This window comes from Castanea sativa, chromosome 6 (assembly GCF_040712315.1).
Source record: "Castanea sativa cultivar Marrone di Chiusa Pesio chromosome 6, ASM4071231v1".
Taxonomy (NCBI): Eukaryota; Viridiplantae; Streptophyta; class Magnoliopsida; order Fagales; family Fagaceae; genus Castanea; species Castanea sativa.
Window position 1 is genome coordinate 23,380,599 of NC_134018.1, and position 22,483 is coordinate 23,403,081.

General features: G+C 35.9%; 1 long non-coding RNA gene across 3 annotated transcripts; it reads right to left on the minus strand.

Moving 5' to 3' along the window:
* Positions 1 to 9,436: 9,436 nt before the first annotated feature.
* Positions 9,437 to 11,311, minus strand: LOC142639074 (uncharacterized). 3 transcript variants are annotated; one of them, XR_012845118.1, is made up of 3 exons: positions 11,060 to 11,301; positions 10,415 to 10,466; positions 9,437 to 9,917 (listed from the first exon to the last, which is right to left on the minus strand). It is a non-coding gene; the product is annotated as an uncharacterized LOC142639074 (long non-coding RNA). The 3 variants fall into 3 exon arrangements; XR_012845119.1 differs by having other exon boundaries at positions 9,437 to 9,890; positions 11,060 to 11,297; XR_012845117.1 differs by lacking the exon at positions 10,415 to 10,466 and having other exon boundaries at positions 9,437 to 9,890; positions 11,060 to 11,311.
* Between the last annotated feature and the right edge of the window lie 11,172 nt (positions 11,312 to 22,483).

Consider the following 22,483-nt stretch of genomic DNA (forward strand, 5'->3'; position numbering starts at 1 on the left):
TTCGATCCATCGAGGTATGCTCAATAGCTTCTCGACATCTCTCAATCCATCAAGATTCTCTTGCATGCATTGTTTTTCACAAGTTTTGCATATTTCTTTGATCCTGTCATCCATAGCAACTTGTTTTATTACATTCATGCATTTTTATGGATTTTTTTGTGCCCCCTTGATCATCTTTATGTTTCTCGGGTAAAACTTTATAGCTTCTTGTACCCTTTGTTAATCATGACAAAAATGGGGAGAAATTGGAGAATTTGTGGTTTCTTTCTTTAAGATTCTACAAGTTAGGGGGAGAAATACATTCCTTTGTAAGGGGGAGATGTGTTTCATCTTGTTAGGGGGAGTGTTTACCTCCTTGTTCTTGTACCTTAGGTCTTGTGACCATGTTTACATACATTGTGCTTATCTTTGATATATATGTGATGATATATGTCTTCTTCACCTATCTTTACATGTGTTATTTCTTTTATTTCTTTATACACATTCTTCTTATTTTTGTATTCAATCTATTATTTTTGCTTCACACAAAGATGTCTTGATGTGTTTTGTTTAAAGTGTTTCAGAAATATAGGTTGTCAAAGTCTTCCATGCCATGAACTCTCTTCTTACAAAGTTTTTTAAGAGTTTGTGTTAGGGTAGATTTTATTGTATTCAACAAGTGAGTATGAGTTGAGTGATTTATGATTTCTCTCATATGTTCATTTGTTTGTTGTGGTTTTGTCATGGATTGCCAAAGGGAGAGATTGTTAAGGTCATATTTTATGTAGTTGGCTAATCCTTTGACAAAACGGACTTTACTTGTAATTGGGTAGATCTAAGATGTGATTTATACTTCAAAGAATATGTTGTTCAAGTCTAGTATTAAAACCATGAAGATTGGACCAAGAAACAAGTGAAGGAAAGGTGGTCACTAAAGCTGGATAAATAGCTAGACACCTGCGGACAGCTGCTCGACACCTGCTCGACAGATAGCTATCTATCGAGATTTAACGAAGCTCGACACCTGCTATCTATCGAGGTATCTATCGAGGTTACAAAAATTAGAATTTTCAGATCTGATTTTCAGCACATGATTTTGTATTTGTGTAGGGTTTCTTTTCTCACAACCCTAGACATATATAAGACTTATTTTAGAGGCCGTCACATAAGAGAATACAAGGAGAACATATGCAAAAGGTGACCGAAGCCTTATTCTCTCTGAAAGAAGCTACTGCGTCTTTACACCTTAGGGTTTTGTAACCAAGTGCTTCTTGATCTTCATTGTTGATGAAGTGAAGAACTTTGCAGCCAACATTCTTCTTTCTCAAGTTGGTGAGTGAGTCACGTACTGGGATTTGTACAATGGAGTTAGTCACGTACTGGGATTTGTACAATGGAGTTAGTCACGTACTGGGATCCGTGCATCAAAGGGTGGCATTCATATATTGAAGAGTTCTGAAGTTCTGAAGCGGTAGAAGGTTTCTACTGTAATTTCATCTACGGGGATTGTAGAGTCTAAGAACAAAGGTTTTGTATTAGATCTGAAACTTCTCTACTATAGTGGATTGCTTTTTGGGAAGGTTTCCCCCCAGGTTTTTACTGTGAAACTGGTTGGTTTTATTGGTTTTCCTAGGTCATCATATCTTGTTTTATTTACTTTTCCACTGCACTTATTTGTGACATGATATTGATATTTGTTTGTTTTAACAAGTTTTGTGCATAATAAATCTAATTAACAACTTGGGTTTAAAACTTATTAATTCTATCAACTGAGGTCTAACACATAACACATAACACATAACACATAAAACTTAAATATTCCCACACAAGATGTTTTTCAATATGCATGTATGGCATATCAAACCAATTTATTATACGCGTAACACATAAAACTTAAATATTGTTACACACGATGCCAACAATATGCATGCACTGTATATCGAACACTAATGGTACTAACATTATTAACTTAATCCTAGACATAATACACACACCACAAAGAACCTAGGTAGACAATGTTGTACATAGGTATTCATTTTGACAGGTAATCCTCGTAGTTGAGGACATTATTACATTCCACTGGAGTGAGTTGCCTATTGGTTGTGGCAGCCAACACTTCCACAAGTTGTAGCATGTGATACCTACACCTACAAAATAGCATCAGATAGTTCTCCTTTTAGATTTTAGCCACTGCATGACTATATTGATCCATGTTTTGCCGTGGCAATGTGAGCAAGACACATTCGACAAGAGGCACTCCGAGTCGCACCCGATCTTCGTGCAGAGCATTGTTCTCGTTCATGCCATTCCCACCTCAGTCCGGCATAGTATTCCCTCTCATCGGAATCTCTCTCCTTCCTATAGTTATCTAGAAAACGAGGTAGTAGCTAATTGCGCGTTGACATTGCAAAATGTGAATTCAGATCGATATATGTAGATGTTTTGCAAGGGTATATGTAAATGTGACGATATATAGGAGTTTTGCAAGGGTATGTATTCACGTGAATGTGGATGGTATAAATGGACAGGGTGAAATAGTGCTGAGATGTTGAACAACACATGCAGAATTGCAAACATGACTTAGCTAAACGGTGACTTGGTTGAACAGTACATGCATTTTGTTGAAGGGGTTTGATATGACTACAATTGATGCTACAACAGTAGGCTGGTGATGTATACTGCAAAAAAGGTTGTGTATTTATTCATGTGAAGATTCTTCAGCATTCTAGTGTTTCATCCAACTTAACTTGATGAAATAGTGCCGAGTTGTTCAATTTTTCATAAACTTTTCAGGGATCTTCAGCATCCTTCAAAACAGTGCATTGCCAAAGGTTACATATCTGTGTATTCACGTGAGTGTGGATGATATGACTAGATAGGGTGAAACCCTGCCAAGCTGTTAAGCAACACATGCAAAACTGCAAACATCAGTGTAACAACAATGGACAGCTCATCCCTAAAATTTTTCATAAACTTTCTAGGGATCCTCTGCGTCCTTCAAAATAGTGCATTGCAAAAGGTTGCATATCTATGTATTCACATGATTGTGGATGATATGACTAGACAGGGTGAAACCTTGCCGAGCTGTTGAGCAGCACATGCAGAACTACGAACATGGCTTGGCTAAATAGTAATGTCTGTTGGTGCATGTGGTTTGCTGAATAGTCCATACATACACACGAAACATCATTGTTCAATGAACAGTGGTGTCTGCGTCATGCATATCGTCTAAGCCTGATATGTCCACCTGATTTTCCAGATTACAACAGTGGACAGCTCATCCCCAAAATTTTTCATAAACTTTTCAGGGATCCTCTACATCCTTCAAAACAATGCATTGCAAAAGGTTGCATATCTGTGTATTCACGTGAGTGTGGATGATATGATTGGACTAGGTGAAACCCTGCCAAGCTGTTGAGCAACACATGCAAAACTGCAAACATGAGTGTAGCAACAGTGGACAGCTCATCCCCAAAAAATTTTATAAACTTTTCAGGGATCCTCAGCATCCTCCAAAAAACTGCATTGCAAAAGGTTTCATATCTGTGTATTCACATGAATGTGGATGATATGGCTGGACAAGGTGAAACAATGCCAAGTTGTTGAGCAGCACATGTAGAATTGTGAACTGACTTGGCTGAACAATGACATTTGTTGGCACATGAGGTTTTCCAAACAGTCCATACATACACACGAAACATCATTGTTCAATGAATAGTGGCATCTGTGTCATGACTATCATCTAAGCCTGTTATGTCCACTAGCTCCAGATTTCTCCAATTCCACTCGCTAAATACCACCAGTGGGAACAATGAGTGTAGCAACAGTGAACAACTTATGTTTTAATATTATACATGTATTTGTTGACAAATGAGACTTGCCATCGAAAAAGATACGTTTAGCAACAAATTTTTGTAGTCGTTGAAAAAGTACTGTTGCAAACTGACGAAATGTTTTGGCTATTGTTGGTTGATGAACTGTAGTGCTAAATAGAAACAACATCTGCTTTAATTACATCACAAAATTTTCCCTTGATTAATGTTTGATGGTTTCAACTCTAAAAGTTTGGTCATGCCAATGAATTATTGATAAGCTTTACGTAGTAGATAGTGGTGTTTTCCTAGATTATTTACTACATTCTTTGAAATAGAAACATAGAATTAAACCACAAAGATTTTTTAAAACGTGTTGGTACTCATTACTCGATGTATTCTTTATTACGTGTATTTTTTAGAACATAGAAGTAAACCACAAAGATTAATTACTTGTATTTAAAGTAACCCGATGTACACAGATTTTCCTAAACCTCATTACAGCGCTTTTCCTAGAACTCTTCCTTTGGATGATTTGGTTTGAGATTATAGTCTCTATTTTACCTGTTTTCAAAACATTAGGGAAATTTCCCTTAATTAACTTTTGATGCTTTCAAATCTGAAAGTTTAGAGTGTAACTCCCACAATATTTTCCATATGACATATTTGTTTTCCTGGATTATTTATCGCCTTCTTCATAATAGAAACATAGAAATAAATGACAACGATTTTGTGAAATGCTGTTAGAATTCAACCCATTTTTATAACAACTATGCTATTTATTTTATTTTGAGCAAAAAAAGGGGCTTCAACTACACGGACTATCCTGTTTACAATTTCAGCAATAATAGTTAGGTATACAACAACGCTCACCACATCCAATAAATAAACCCAATAATTCATTAACTAATACGAACGCAATGGCAAAAGTGTTAAAGTTAAATGTTAACTGTTACAAAAAAAAAAATGGAGCTAAGGAAGGTGTTTTGCACAGATCATGTTAAGACAACTAACAATAATAACATTAAATCGAAGTCGTTCCTAAAAAGGAACATTGAATATAAAAGTCATCAAACACTGTCAATATGGTCATATTATCATAAAATTAAACCATAATTGTGGACCTTGAAAAGTAGATATAATAATATACAAATCCCAAAAAATCACACGAAATAACTTTCATCTAATGCTCTCTCCCTACCTAGCTACAGAAGCTACAAAAACTACTCTCCCCACTAAGCTACAATCTCTACTTCCCCTATCTGTTATGTATTGCCAAAGGTAATCATTAAGAGTCAGAGGGTGGAGGAGGTGGAAAAGCACTCTTATTCTTAGAAAAATCCACTCTCAAAGCAGCATCCTCTGAAATAAGCCCACCTAAAAGCCGTCCTTGAGCTGCTTGAGTCGTCATAAAGGTCTCCATCATAGCACGAAGAGAGAGAGGAGGAGAAATGGTGGGCTCCACAGCAGCATTGTCAACATGTACCTCATCGTTACCATTGTCAGCAATAGCAGCTGTAGGATCAAGAGGACTCTCCTCAACATGAACATCTCCAGCGGTGGACTATACTTATGGTCTTTTTGATGAACCAACACTTTGTCCAACAGTCTTCTATTGTGCACTCTACTGTTTGAGAAAGGTAGCTCCTATAGGGGCTGTGATGTGGATCAACTCTAGGGAAGGAAAGTTTTCTAACTGTAAAAAGTTTAGAATCCTATGGGTGAAAACTAGAAAGAATAGACCATGCTTCCTAGACATGCTCCTATGCGCCTCAACAAGCGTTTGAATAAAAAGGGAAGGAAAACAAATGGAAGCATCAGTGATGAAGGTGTACAAAAAGAAACACATCTCTATAGGAATAGTATGGACATGAGAGATAGGGAAGATGTTGTGACAAGCTATCCTAAAGAATATGTAATTAAGCTCAGTTAACTCAATTGAGTTAATTCTTGGGTCTTCCACAAAGAAAACTCATAACATCATCAATAGGAGGACATTGCGAGTATGGATAAGTAGGTCTATGAACACGATGTACATTAAGAGCATCGGATACTACTTGCTTAGTTATGTGAAAACTTTGACCTCAAATCCAAGTACTCAGATCACCATCAGAACAAATATAGAGATCGGAATAGAATTCTCTAATCAAGGTAGGTGAAGGGGGTTGTAAATCTTTACACAGAGACAACCAGTTTCTACACTGTAGATTCCTATGGACAGAAAGAGGTAATTCATCTAGATTGATTTGTCGTTCTCCTTAAATAGACCTATACTTAATTAAGGTTTCAAAAATTTGCTCATTTGTAACCATTTCAAACGTTATTTGATCAAACACAACTGCAGGCTCAGATGAGGAGCCAAACACTCCTTTGGCTTTGGTTTTAATGGTTTTAGACTTCTTACGAGCCATAACTAGGATCTAAAGAGAGGGAAACAAAAGCACAACACAAAACCAATTTCAAAACTTCATTAGAGACAGATAAACACAATGTACATATGCCAATCTTCAACCTCTACATGACGTATAGACACAATTGGGGCATGAATTAATGCATTCAAATGTTCAATTTTCTCCAAATATATGAAAATTGACCCATGGAGTCAAGTTTTTTCAAAAACATGTGAACTCGTACTGACCATGTTATAAGCAGGTGTAAAACCAGTGACGAACAATCCATCAAACTTTATACGGTGGTCAATTTGAGGCAATTGTACCCAATTGAACAAAATCCCCAATTCCATGAAGAACAAGATGAACCCTTGAACCATACTTTTCTAGAAATTTAAAAATTTTGGATATATAGGATAGATAACTTGTCACCAACATGCATACACTACAACCCATGAACCATTTCAGATCAAAACTACTCCTATTCATCAAAATTCCCAAATTCCCAATATGAACACATGAACCCTAATTTCCCATTTCTCACAAATCATGACTTTTTTGCACTTAAAGGGTAGAAAACATGTGTACAAAATGCATACTGAAAAACCCATTATATATTTCAGGTCAAAACACCCACAGCCATCAAAATCCCCAAATCTGTATGAACACATGAACCCTAAATTCAATGGGCTTCAACAAATCATGAAATTTATGTAATTAAAGGGTACAAATCGTCTGAACAACATGCATACACAAAAACCCATAAACCATTTCAAACCACAACACCCAAATTCATGAAAATCGCCAAAGTTGCAATATTTCAAAATAGAGAGGGAGATTAATGCAGGATTTTATGTTAATTTCAATGGGAAGCAAGGGTAAAAGAGTCTTACTACACTTGAGCTTCGAAGTTTAGACCCAGGAAAGTTGTTTTCGAGCCTGAGGAATCGAGAGTAATCGAATTCTTGCTTCTATGCTTCCTTAGGAATAGAGGAATAGCAACACAACACCAGCACAACAGTCCGTCACAACCCATAATATGCTACTTTATGAAGACATTAACAAAAATGACACTTAACTATATTGGGCAAGCATAACATATTAGGGAAATTTTTTTAAAAAAAAAAAAAAAAAAGACATGGTTCCAATTCCATGAAACATAAACTACATCTTGTCTTCTAATTTAGGTCTAACTTCACAAACATATCATCATTAATTATTTCCACAGAAAAATAACACATTTAAAAGGTAATATCAAGCTCTCAAATCTGACCCAAAAGGAATTCAGCCAAGCAAAAACAACAGTACCATCATTATCTTCCAAAGTCTACTCTTTTTGATAAGAAATACCCTTTTAACACTATAAAGTCCACACTAAATTCAAAGTGGGGCCAGATTAACTTGTTGCAAAAATTTTCCCTTAAGTCTTATACAATGAAATCTTACGTAGTTCACCTGCTCTTTCACATCTAGATGTGCCAATATCCCAAAAAGAAAAAGGCAAGAAGCGGTGGAAATTTTGAAGAAGCTTCATAATCTTAGACAATGTGTGGTTTCACACTGTGTGTGATAGACAATAGAATGATGCAGATGGTTTCTAATTTTTACTGCTACTGCTGCTGAGGTTGATGGTCCTAGAGGTGCACCTCAACTCAGTTGTTCATTATTATATTCTTTGACCTTGGAATCTTCATTCCATGTTGCATCGAATTTTGTCAAATCCCTTATACTTTGCTTATGCTCAGATCACTAATTCATTCAATTTTATTTCTATTTATAACTGGATTAATTTTCCTCTTATGATCATAAAAGTTGAGTGTCAAAATCATTATAAATTATTTTAATTAAAGTGATTTGCAACATGCTTTGTTGGATGTTCACTTGTTGTAATCTGTTTGGAATTAATATGATTGTTTGTCATCTGCATTGAGCATCAAGAAATCAATATATATCCTTTTTTTTTGGGTTATTAATTCAATGAAATCAAGAAGCATGATACGAAAAGAAAAAGAAAGGTGGGAGGAGGGGGCGTTTTAAGGACTTCAACTTTTTTCTCTGGTTCTTCCTTTATACTCTGCCTCAACCGATTCAAGATCTTAGGCTGCATTTGTAACTACCTAAAGGCCATATAAAGCAGTGACTAGATTTAATTATAGAACTTTTATAATTTTTTTTCGTATTAAGACGTTCAAACAGTAGGGAAAAAGAACTTTTTTAAGTGTCATTAATGGGGGACTCAGCAGCAGTGAAAGATCAAAGATGCACAAAATGGTTTGCTAACTACTTTAAGAACCTTCCACTTAATCTAAAAGTCTATATAGATCCCTGGAAAATCTTTTCCTCTGTTAGAAAATGATTTCTTCATCACATCTCTAACATGCTTTGAAGTGTTCCCTTCAGCCCACCCCCCTCCAAATTCAAAAAATAAAATCCAAGTCTGTGGCTTAAATTACAATTCCCTCAGACATTACAACTTACCATCACAAACCATATTACGTACATCTAATGAAAATTTCTAGAGGCGAGTGCATAAAATAGGGTTACTAATTTACACTTTCCAAAGACAGACAACTAGAAGAGGTCCTTTCTCTTGTCCTTCAACAACTAATTAATCTCAAGAGAGAAGTTCGTAGAAGTGGTAAGCCCTAACAAAACAAGGTTTAATAAATTATTCATGAGCAACTTTGATGTATGTTGTCATGCCCCAAATCCAAAAGGGTCTAAAGCATGAGAAATACATCCCAAGGGCACCTATAGATTTTTCCTTTTTGGCAAATCAAACTATAGGAAATCTTTATTTTCCTTTCTTTTCCACAGAATAAGAATATATAATCATACTAAAATCTCCACATTACAAGTCAGAGCTCTATAACACATTTACGAACAATAACTAAAATCATGTGCCTCCACATAATACATGAATATATTATAAAACTTTGATTAAATCACACAAAGTCACAATCTTATCAAGAATAAGGACCTTGACATCGAGTCTAGGCTTACCACGCCAAAGGCTAACAAACCTCAAGTGACCCACCTCCAATAGAATTAATTAATGTCTCATTGAACATAGCAAGATCGAGTTACTAACCATTTACAGCAAAAGTCTCCAAATTTAACATAGCACTCTAATCATCACCAAAGAAGTAAGCTCCAGAACCAAGGTATAGCTAATAAATCTGAAAAACTGTTAAAGAGAGGGATGAGCTAACGCCCAGTAAGTAGCATAATTAATGGGGGTGGGGGAAATGTAAGTTTCATTTTCAATAATAATAATATGACAAGAATGATTAAATAATAAAATACAAAGTTTCTCAAAGTAAATACCTTGAAACTATATACCATAATCTATAATCTGTGAGCACTAACAATATAATTTTCAAAGCTATAAAATCTAACATACGGTAAATTATTACAAATATACCACACTACCACATATATCGGTCAGGGGATCCACCCATTCACAACTGGCATGATATTGTCTTCTCCGGTATTTAAACTCTTGGCCCCATAGACAGCAGTCTCACCCATACCCTTAAGGTTTTTCTCTTCCCCCATGGGCAGCACAGAGAGCGCGTCAAATAGGACCTCTCTTGCATGTGTTCTCTTGGCCCCATGGGCAGCAACCTCACCCACACACAATCAAGGAACCTCTTCCCCCCATGGGCAGCAGGGAAGAACGTGTCATCCAAAGTGAAAGGGCACTGACCTGGATTTAATTCTGTTATCACAAAGACTACGGAAACCAAATCAGGTGATCACCGGGTAATCACAGATGACATGGTGTTAAAATCACATAAAGCTCACAAGTTACATTACTTTCAAATACATAGTTTATATTTAGGTAATTTTAGGAAAACCTTAAATAATCTAACTTCCACAAGGTTTGTAAGGTTTTCAACTTCATTCTTGCCAAAAAGATTTTATATCAATTTCCTTATCACAAGACAAGATAAGCATCTTTAGATTTTTTAATAAACCATAAAATCCATAATCTCCTTATCAAAGATTAAATAAAAGATGCTCATATTTTACATGTCAACAATTCATGCATCCAAATGCAATACCAAATATGATGCATTTTCATATATATAATCATATACATATTAAGGTTACGACACAATAGTTTTTAGGAAAATATAGTTTCCATAGTTAGTTTCCAAAAGTGTGTCTAATCCAAAAACATTTATGCAATATGATTATTTTCCAAAATCCCATTAAAAAACTACTTACCTCGCAACCACAAAAGCCTAATTCTCCAAGCTCCAAAGAGATTAGCTAGAACCTAAACAATATCAAGTAAACCTATCGCAATAAGCATAGAGCTTGAAATTGTATCTAGCTACAATTTAGGAATTTCCTAATAAGCACTTAATTAGGCAAGCCTAGTATCTAACCTCATCAATAATAATATATTCCACTTCCAAAGTTTCTCAACAAATTGATTCACAAGGCATAAACTCCAATTTATAAAGTTAACTCATTCAATATCATCTCCAACATTATGACTAACTTCCATAAGATTTACACATCATCATCAAGAGACCCATGTAAACAAAATCAAAATATCCTCCAAGACAAGAAATTTAAAACTTCAACTAAATCCAAATGGCAATGGAAAAATTAGATTTCCCAACCATCACATGTTATAACTCAAAACCCCTAAATTTTCCACCATACATAAACCTTATGTAGTCATCATTAACACAAACCATAAACCCACTCATCAAATAATTCTACCAATACAAAACTCATACATAAAAACACATAAATATCACTTTCAATGCTCATAATCACATGGGTATCATTATTAAAGCTTAGATAAAAATATAACCTCAAGCAAAATATAAAACTCACCAAAAGGATTACAAATTTTACCTCAAATAAAAGATGTGAAGGTGCTTAGAGGTTCCTAAGGATTTTCCGGTGATATTGCCGGAAAAATGATGGTGTAGATGGTGCCATGGAGGTACCGATGGGAGAGTGTGAGATGAGTGTTTGTATTTGTCAGAAGATGAAAAAGAAAACAAGAGTAAAGGACCCTCGTTGACCGGCCAAAAGAGAGAAAAGGGGTAGTGTGAAATGAGTAGTGGAGAATGGTGGGTAGGTGGGAGCATGTGGGACACTTAAAAATTCTGACTTCCTCTTCTTCTTCTTTTTCTTCTTTTTTTTGGGGGGGGGGGGGGCTAATTGGGACGTTACATATGTACTTCCATCAATACAAGTGAATTAATAGTGATGTCACAAAACGAAAAGAGTTAAATGACTTATTATGAAAATAAATCGCAACCAAAATTTTTGCAAGAACTGATGATTTTTCTAGCAATAACAACATAGTTTAACTTTATATATTTGTCGTTAAAAGTTTTATAACTCAATTAACATATTTTAGTGTTTCTAAATAAAATTGAACTCAAATTTCTCATTCCTAATTGTAACTATTGAATTAAATAATAATAATAATAATAATAATGATAATAAAAATTGCATTTTTGTTCTGTGGTACACAAGCTCAAAATATCCCTAGGCTAGAAGTGTTTCTAAAAACTGAGCCTATAGGCCCTATATTAATCTGATCAGATCAATTTACTGTATTGGACCGCATGCATGTCAACAAGATCAAACTAGTGTCTCAGCTCAGCTATAACTATAATGTAATTTTTTTATAATCAACTAATCATATTAGATTTATTGGCTAAACCTCGAATCACATTTCATAAGTTTCACATAGGACAATTCTAATCTTGCAATTATTAAGAACAAAACAAGGTTAAATAAATAATTATAGGTAAGCTTCAAACATAGCAACTTTTTTTTTTTTTTGAGAGAGTTTCAACCTATGACATCCGCTTCTGATGATAACTCTTTATCATCAGACCAAGACACCAATCAGTTTTTGGTGTAGACGGAAATTGAACTCCAGGTCTTTTATTCAACTATCAAAGACTTTACCAATTGAGCTAACTGAAACCCACCACACATAGCAACTTGATGTATGAATGAAAGAGACACATCAACAATTTCCTTCAATATAAGTATTGTATAAAACAAGAAAAGTATATAATACTTGATTGTTGTTTACCATTAAGCAAATATACTAATTAATTTTTGATATAGATGAGATCCAAACTCAAGCCTCTTATTCAATGACAATAAAACTTGTATCAGTAGTCCTACCACAGAGGCACAAAATATGAGCCTATAGTCCTATGCTGATCCGACCCAAGTTATGTTAGAGCACAAGGGTGTTAACAAGGCCCAAACAGCTGTAACTATCATGTTACTTTCTATAATCATATTCTAAACCTCAAATAATACTCCTATTACCATCAGCCAAACATATAGGACAATATTAATCTTTGCAATTATCGTCTCCTCTACATTGCTTGATAGTCCTGTCCTTGGCACTCTAGCCATTGCTAATCACCAATCCATGTCGAACAACAATCCCCCTCTTGACAACCACAACTTAACCATTCTTCTATTTGCCGCAGGATCAACAGCAATTTTGGTCACAATGTACCATATGGAGAATGGACTATAAATGTACAGAGAGCAAAGAGGCCTCAATGCTAAATATCATCTGAGGAATTCAATTTTCTATTTGACCAGACATCTAGAAAGCACCAATGCGGCTACAGGGTTGCCGTACCAGAGTTTGATGCGGGGTGCGGCGGGCAACATCGCTGCCCGCGCATCGGAAATTTTTTTTTTTCGTTTTCAGATTCACGCCAACTCGTGCCAATTTGGCTCTGACGCGCGCCAAACTAGGCCGATTTCGCAACGATTCTAGCCGAATTGAATCGTATCGGCCGAATATCAGTGTATTTTGGCCGGAAAAAAGAAATTGGCCGGTAAGAAAAGAAAAAAAAAAGAAAAAAAAAACCTTAAACTGAAAATACCGGTGGATATTGATACAAGATAGCCACTGTCACCGTCACAAGATACCGGTGGCCTTAACTCCTTTCTTCTTCTTCTTCTTCTTCTTCCTTTTTTTTTTTTTGCCTCCTTCTGTTCTGTTTCTTTTTTTGATAGGTTTTTTTTTTTTTTTGACAGTAAAACGATAGGATAAGTTTTGTTAAATGCCAAGCTTTTTTTTTTTTTTTGTGCCGCTTTGACCAAACACGTGAGCCACATCTTCCCTTTTTTTCTTTTTCTTTTTTTTCTTTTTAATGGGAAGTTACACCTATTTTAATACCTGCCATATATATCATTTATTTTGTTTTTGGGCTGACCAAATACGTGAGCCACTGAGCTACATCTGTTATATATATATATATATATATATATATATATATATATATATATATGGGAAGTCTCATCTATTTTAAATTTTTAATACCTCTGTCAAAAATTCAAGTGTCAAAAACTTTTATGTACTTATTACTATCTATCTATTTATTATTATTATTATTATTATTATTATTATTATTATTATATAAAAAATCATGCTTAGCAATATATAAAATATATAAATAAAAAAAATCAAATAATAGTTTAATCGCTGCACCTGCATCCTATTTTTTCAAAAATTGCCAAGCCCCGCACCCGCACCCAAATCTGGAAACGCACCTGTACTTCATAGCCAGACATCAGTAAAGGAGCACTTGAAAAATAGATTATCTCAATAGTTCCATACCACTGTTGTAGCAACCACGCAACAAATCACCATTGTATCCTCATTTGGCTAAAATTGTCATGAGTGGATGGTCTATTCTTCATTATTGGCCAATGAATGTGAAAGTTCAATAAGCGTGTAAAACACTTATGAACATTTAGACCCCCAATTAACAAATTAACAATTCAAGCTTAATATCAAACAAAGTATGCGCGGAAGATGAACATAAGCTTATAACAGAATTGATAAACAATCTAAACCATATAAAATCACATCCACAGCAGAAATTAAATGGCAAAGATTAAGAGAAGAGAGATGCAAACACAAGGATAACACAACGATGTGTTATCGAAGAGGAAACTGAAGCCCTCGGCGTAAAACCTCTCCGCCGCACTCCAAGCGGTCAATAATCCATTAAAGAATGTAGTTGGGATACATGGACAGCAAAAGACCCTCCAAGCCTAATCTACCCAGTGTACCTAAGCCCTACAAGCTCCTACTCCAACGAGGTTGCCCCGAACCTATTTCTTCTTTAGCTTACTGGATTCCGCTAAAGCCCATAGCATCAACCAATATGAAATTGGTCCCTTCTTAACTGCTTCCCAAAGCACCAAACAGCCTTCTCACAAATATGGGTATGGTGAGAAAAGGTTTTGGTAATGTACCTCTTAAGAATGTAACAATGGAGAGGAAGAGAGTAGAGGAATTTAAAGAGTCTCTATGTGAAGATTGTGGATGAGGAAATCTTGGTTTTCTCTAGGGCTTCTCTCTCAAAATTCTCTCTGGAAGCTCTCTACATTTCGTAGGTATAAGGGGTATTTATACTGGAGTGAGAATGTAGTGTGAAGAGTCAGGATTTTCTAAACAGAGTTGGCTGGCGACTTGACTGAGTCGCGAGTTCAAGCTACGAGCAAACAGAATGGCCGGACTGGACTTTTTGTCCTATAGTGCTCCAGCTGGCATGACTGTTCGTCTTCTCTGCATGCTTCACTCGTGTGCATCATCTGACGGCTTACAAGCCGCGAGCCACCCGCGAGTCCCTGCTTCACTGCACAGTCTTGAGCATTTCTTCACACTTTCTCACACACTACCCTTACATGAATCCCACCTAAATACAGGGTTTTTAAGTGCTGAATTACAAGCAAATTGGTACGAAATAAAGCCAACAAAATGGTTGATAAATTTCAACCTTAAAGAATGAAAGAGCATTTAGGATTTTCGATTAGGAAACAAATCAACTCATGTCAATCTACCTCCTACTTCTGTAAACTGCACTAAACCCACAACAAATTACATTGTATCCTCATTTGGCACGAGTGAAAATTTCTAGAGGTGAGTGCATAAAATAGGGTTACTAATTTACACTTTCCAAAGACAGACAACCAGAAGAGGTCCTTTTAAAACAAATTAAACCTCCAATCTAGTAGTAATCATTGTGATTTTTCTATTCATACAGGACTTGAAACACACAAGTAGCTCTATTTGCAAGGAATCTCAATTACTTATGTGGAAGCTTGGTGGTTTATGTCTATATATATGCCTTTGATTTCATAAAGAACAACAATTACAGAATCAACATCAGTGCATCACAAATAAATCATTTACTACTGATTATCAACATACAACTAAGTACACCCTGCATTAAAATAAAAATTAAAAATATGGGGCAAAGTCCAACAAAGCCACAAGTCACTTTTCACCCGCACCCCCCCCCTCCTTTTTTTCCTTTTCTTCTTAAATTTCTTCTTAAATTCTAAGCAAAATACTCAAAAAAAATAAAAATCACACCTTTTCACCATGACAAATGCTAGGTCACCTAAAGGTGGTAGTAAAACAATCAAGAAGATGAAGATGAATTCCAGAAATGTCTTTATATTGGTATGGGGCTTGGATTCATGGTGGGGTTTTGGGGAGTTTGTGGCTCTTTGATGTTGAACCGTTCCTGGAGACATCTATATTTCCAGACGGTAAGCAACTCGAATGATTGGCTCTACGTGGCAATGATAGTGAATATTGTGAGATTGCAAAGGATGTTTCAAGGCTAAGGAATACTGCACTTTCGCTAAAAGTTTTGTGAAAAAAAATTTTGATTTAGATATATCTCTAACTATTTCTTTTCTTGAATTGGTTTCAATTTTTTGACTTACTGACTATTTGTTATGACATATGTGATTCATGTTAGGAACATATGTCAACATTTTATGTAATTGGCTAATCCTTTGACAAAACACACTTTACTTGTAATTGGGTAGATCTAGGATGTGTTTAATACTTCAAAGAACAAGAGTTCAAGTCTAGTATTGAAGCCATGCAAATCTGTCCAAGAAACAAGTGAAGAAGTGATGTCTTGTTAAAGTTCAACAGCTGCTCAACAGATAGCTATCTATCGAGGCTAGACGAAACTATCTATCAAGATATCTATCGAGAATTACGAAATTCAGATTTCTAGATCTGATTTTCGACCCATACTTATGTATGTGTGTAGGGTTTCTTTTCTCACAACCCTAGACATATATAAGACTTATTTGAGAGGCTGTCATATATGAGAATACAAGGAGAACACATGCAAAAAGTGACCGATGCCTTATTCTCACTGAAAGAAGCTACTGCGTATTTGCGTCTTAGGGATTTGTAACCAAGTACCTCTTGATCTTCATTATTAATGAAGTAAAGAACTTTGCAGCCAACATTCTTCTTCCTTAAGTTGGTGAGTGAGTCACGTACTGGGATTCATGCAAAGGAGTTAGTCACGTATTGGGATCCGTGCATCAAAGGGTGGCGTTCATATATTGAAGAGTTCAGAGGCTCTGAAGTGGTAGAAGGTTTCTACTGTAAGTTCATCTATGGGGATTGTAGATTCTAGGGACAATGGACAAAGGTTTTGTAATAAATCTGAAACTTCTCTTTATTATAGTGAATTGTTTTCCGGGAAGGTTTCCCCCCAAGTTTTTTATTGTGAAACTAGTTTGTTTCATTGGTTTTCCTAGGTCATCATATCTTGTCTTATTTACTATTCCGCTGTGCATGATACTGACATGATATTGATGTTTGTTTGTTTTAACAAGTTTTATGCATAATAAATCTAATTAACAACTTGGGTTTAAAACTTGTTAATTCTATCCATCAGGGTCTAAATTTCCCAACAAGTAGTATCAAAGCAGGCACACTCTGATTAGGGTTTAATCTTTACTGTGTGATCCATTGACCCCTGTTTGTCATGGATAGAGAACAGTCACTTATTGTGCCTCCTTTATTTGATGGAACTAATTATGTGTACTAGAAAGTTCGTATGAAAGTTTTTTTGCAGGCTCTAGGTGAACAGGTATGGCAAGCTATTGAAGTTGGCTAGATTAAGCCAAAGGAATCGTCGATGGATTAGGATGATGCAAAAATCATGGCGGCAAATTTCAACAATAGGGCCTTAAATGCTTTGTTTTGTGGGGTGACCAATGAGGAATTCAAGAAAATATCATCCACGGAAGTTGCCAAGGAAGCATGGACCATTCTTGAGACCACCTATGAAGGTACCAAAGCAGTAAAGACTATGAAGATTCAAAGACTCACTAGTTTTGAAGAAATAAGAATGGAGGATGATGAGACATTTGATGAGTTCTATGCTAAACTCAAGGATATTGTGAATTCTGCCTTCAACCTTGGGGAATCTATAGCAGAATCCAAAATTGTTAGGAAGATCCTTAGGTCCTTATTAGAAAGATTCCATGTCAATATCACTGCCATTGAAGAAGTGAATGACATTGATCGACTCCAGCAGCATTTAAGGCCTCAATCTAGGTCTGGAGGCAGAAGCTACGACATACGACAGGGAGTTGAGACTTGAGGTGAGCCTCAGTCTCCTTCTGCCCTTGGTCGTACGTAGTCTACTCGACCAAGACTTTTTATCAATCAGAGCCTAAGACTTTTGTGTAGCAAAGCGCTTGGATTGCTCCTCTTTCAAGTCTCGGAATGCCTGGTTGACCCACTCCTCTGCTACATGTGCTGCTTGGGTAGCTTGTGTGTGAACAATTAACATAAAAATTAGTGGGAGAGCATGCGTAGAAAGGCTGTCAAAAGGTAAAACAAAAAATGAAAGAAAAGAATGTAGAGAAACCTTACCAGAGCTAAAACCCTCTTCACGGACAAGAAAAGCTCATGCTTCTTTAATTTTCGAAGCGCATCCATCACTCTTGGGAGAAGAAGGGCTTGTTCCACGGCATTAGCCTGCTCTTCTGCCATCAAAATCACGGATGGAAGCGTCCTCCCGAAGAGGTGAGTCGTCCAACTTAAAGATAGGGTTCTAGTTCGGAACCCGAGACCTTCACTTAGAGACTGAGCTTGAGCTTTCCACTCCCATTCTTTGTTGGCCGCGGGTCATTTTGGTCACTTTGGTGAGCTCAAGAGGGGTTTCCTCTTGGACTTCTCCCTCTTCAATAACCCCTTTGCCTCCTCTTTTGTCCTTTTTTCACTTTTTATCTGTTGGTTTGGTCTGTAAGGGGGTAGGAGGAATTGAAGTTGGAGGTTAGGGAACTACGGGGACCTCGGGGGCTGTGGTCCAAGCATGGGACTCTAGTAGGGAAAGCAAATCTGGCAACTTTTTCTCTATCACCATCCCTCCAGGCACTTCAATATCCTCTTGGTCTTCACTAACTAAGGTTGTAGTTAGCTGGGGGCTGAGTCCTTCCTCCTCGGACACGTTGGTGTGGTAAAAAATTTCAAAATCCTCATCTCGGATGGGATTTTCGATATCTTCTTCCAAAGTGTGATCCTCAGATTCTATCTCAGCTTCTTCGTCCGAGGATGTAATCTCCTCTATGACAGGTTGAGGATTCTCAAAGGCAAGGAGCTCAACGAGTTCAAGATCCTTGAAGGTGGGGAGCTCAACTACTTGTGTTCCCTCTAGAGGAGGTTTGCCTATGAAGCCTTCGATGGCCACGTCGACCAGAGCGAGATGATAGTCTCGAGCCTTGATTACGTGCTTGGACGTTTGGAAGCGATTCGATATAGGGGTGAAGCCTAGGATCATGTGAACTGCGTGGAGCTGACTGTCTCAATGAAAGAAGATTTTAGACCTCAAGACTCGATTTAATAATTCAAAGTTCAGCAAACTTTGTCTCTTGGTGGTGGCTCTTTTCTCTAGAGAAGAAAAGTTAAGAATTCACGTTAGTTTGCAGGTCTGACAAGCCTAAATCTGAGCAAGTAAAAGACAAATATACATACATAAAGGTAAAATGATAAAAGGGCATGTAAAAAGACTGTTTATAGTTTCCTAAGTTAACACTGATTTTTACTAATTGTCCCTAAGCCATCTCACCTGGAGTTCCATCCTTGGTAGGCCAATGGAGTCCGTCGTGCCACTCTCCTAAAACAATTAGAAAGTCCTCGTCCATGATTTTGTTCGTTTTGGAGAGATAAGAGATTAGCCTAACGGCAAGAACCCTAGTTTTTAAGTAATAACCCCCACCCCCATTAGCACCTTTCTGAAAACTATACACCTAATTCACGTCGTGATAGGTAAGTTGTATACCCAACTTTTCATTTAGTGCATCTACACTGCCTAATATTCTAAACATATTGGAAACGCACTGGGTAGGACACAATCTAAAAAGATTTTGAAAAATCCCTAGTTACTCGGCCCATAGGAATCCTCATACCTCCTTCAATGAAGGCAATCATAGGAACCACAATAACACTAGTAGGCCTCCTCTCATGCCATTCACCTAGATTGCAATGTTGTATGGACACATTGCTAGGAATCCTACAATACCTCTTAAACTCCTTTCGGTTTTCAAGAGTGTCAACCAAACTAATAAATCTACCCATTTAGGAAAAGGAAAAAAACCAACTAGTGAGAAAGAATAAGGGAAGAACTCTGGTTAAATGAAAATACACACTTACGAATTTAGGAAAGAAAAACTCCTCGGGCGAGGTTATCAAGTGAAAGGAGCGTATTTATGCTCTTTTCTACTTCTAGGGAGACGAAATGGAGAAAAGGGTTTCACATCTCTCTATATATAGGCTAGAAAAAGGAGCGGTAATCTTCTCGCCGCTTCTAATGGTGTTCTGAGCCATTCGATCATGATCTCACCGTAGAACGTGGGAAACAGCAAGCCGCTAGTTGCATTTATTGCGGAGTTGGGAATTCTGAAACTTCAGGAGCAGGTCGCAATCAGTTGAAAAGATGTATTCGTGGGGGAACCTATTTATGAACGTACACTTGTCAATGACTTTTATTGGCCAAAACCTCACTCTTCTTGGTTAGGAGTGAAAAATGAGGTTTTGGGGGGCTATTGTGAGGATGAGGATCCCTAATCCGATTTAGATGGGCTGCTAAGATTATTTCTGAGGATGCAACTCAGACCTCGGGGACAAGCATTAGCTAACCTCAGGGACGAGCATTAGCTGTGTGAGGCGCATGAAATTAAAATATCACAAAGGGACGAAAGCAGACTTAACACAAATTACAAGAAGGATGAAGGGAGAAGGGTGTAGAAGTCATCCCTCCGCATTAAATACAAGATAGCCACTACCCTGGCCGCATTAATGAAGAAATGACCATGAACAATGGTGGCACAGCTAAGATTGCAGGGTAGAAACTTACTAATATGTTCCGGATGAGACAGAAGTCCTATGAATGCAATTTCATCCCTCCAAGTGTAGGATTAAGATGATTTGTGTTTCAATATAAAAGAAAAATAAAGATCCATATGTGGGGGATCGAAACAAAAGAAGAGGGAGAAGACTTTGTAACCAAAAACTGAATTATTTGTACAAGTGAGAAAGAAACACACATATATAAAATAGACATTCCTTAGGCCTGACCAAGGAGCCTATTTTCTTCAAAATTCGTTGTCTTAGTCATCTAACTAGCTTCTTATCTCATTGTGATTAACTTTAACTTATTAAATGATCAATATCCAACTCATTCTCTAACAAATCTATTGTGGTGGGTTTATTGGGCCACTGTCGGAGTCATTTTTGAACCGTGGATCAAATCGTGTCCTAATAATAATAATAATAATAATAATAATAATAATATTATTATTATTATTATTATTATTATTATTATTATTTGTAATCATTTTTTACTTTTATAAAAGCACGCCATTTTATTAATTTGAAATAAAAGAAATTCATCATTTGGGAGAGAGCGTAGTCTAAGAAACAAGAACTTTCATCAATCCAAGTAACATAATGCTCAACAATTAAAATATGTTTAGTTAACAAAACACTAAGTTAATATTTACAGTTTTTTTTAAGAAAATATATACAATTAAGTATATAATTGTAAATAACCAAAAAATTATATGCTATTACCTGAATAATAATATATAACATTAATATATAATAATTATTTAATATTTAAATTAAATAATAAATAAACCTCAGTACAACTTTGTAATTTGCTATTGTATTGTTAATTAGTACTTCTGAATAATTTGTGTTGAGAATACATAAAATTCTTTAGTTAATAGAGACGTGAAATATGAAACTCTATTCTTTTAAATCTTAAATGATATTTTAACATATATCATCCCTTATTAATTTATTATTAATTTATTGGTGAGTTTTTAGTTTATATTGATGGCGGTGGAATTCACCTAAAGGAAGGGGGTATGCCATTAATTATTCTATTTTGAAGATAATTGGAATGTTATATGTTCAGTGACATTTTGCTATTTTTATTTTCTAAATATAAGATGTAAAAATTCACAAAATTCTTTAAAATAAATTTGTTATATAATTTTTAACTAAATATTATTATTTCTAAACATATTACATAATTTATTTTGTTTTTTATTATTTAATATTAATAATTATTTATGAGGCCATTGGTTCAACCATCAATTTGACTCCAATCGGATTATAAAACAAAGAACCACTTCCTTTTCTTTTTGAAAGGTTCGATTTAACTATGGCTATAACTATAAGCCGAGTACTGATTTTTTTTATTTAATAGAAAAAAAAATTTTAATCTGATATGAACTGTGAGAACTATCCATGGTTTTCAAACACAGGTAGTAAGACTACAATTCGCATGATTTATTGACTTTTTTTCATAGGCCGATTTTTGGGTTCAAATATCCTCCTTGGTGAACGGTTCACAGTTAACCGAGTTAAGCCGTCTGGTCCAATCTTGGTTTCACAACAATGTTTCGTATAAACCAATCACTTTTCTTCACAAATCATTATCAACCATTTTGGAGTTGACAAAAAATTGTGACCACGGACGTTCTCATTAATAAATTGCCAACTACGGAGCACATACGAGAGCCCCATGGGCCTTGCCTATCACAGGAATTAACTTTTTTAATTCCTACAGTTCCTTTATTAACAAAATAAAATAAAATAAAAAAGTAAGAATAACTACGCATAATATAATTATGTATACAGCAAAAAAATAAAGAAAAAGAAAATCCAAAGGGAATGGAAAGCAGCGACTTTAAATTAACCCCAAAATATTACTTGAAGTAACAATCAAAGTAACACAAAAACTTGGCTGGACAGGTGTTTTCCAAAATCCAGACATATTGTTGGCAGCAGAAGATCTAAGCCAAATTTCGCTCGTGTCAAGTGTCAAATGTCAATTCCATCCTCAATGAAGAGTGAGGACTCAACGAGTATTTGCCTTTTTTAGATGTATAATGTGACCAACACAAACAAATGATAACTTACCATCATGTTGGGAT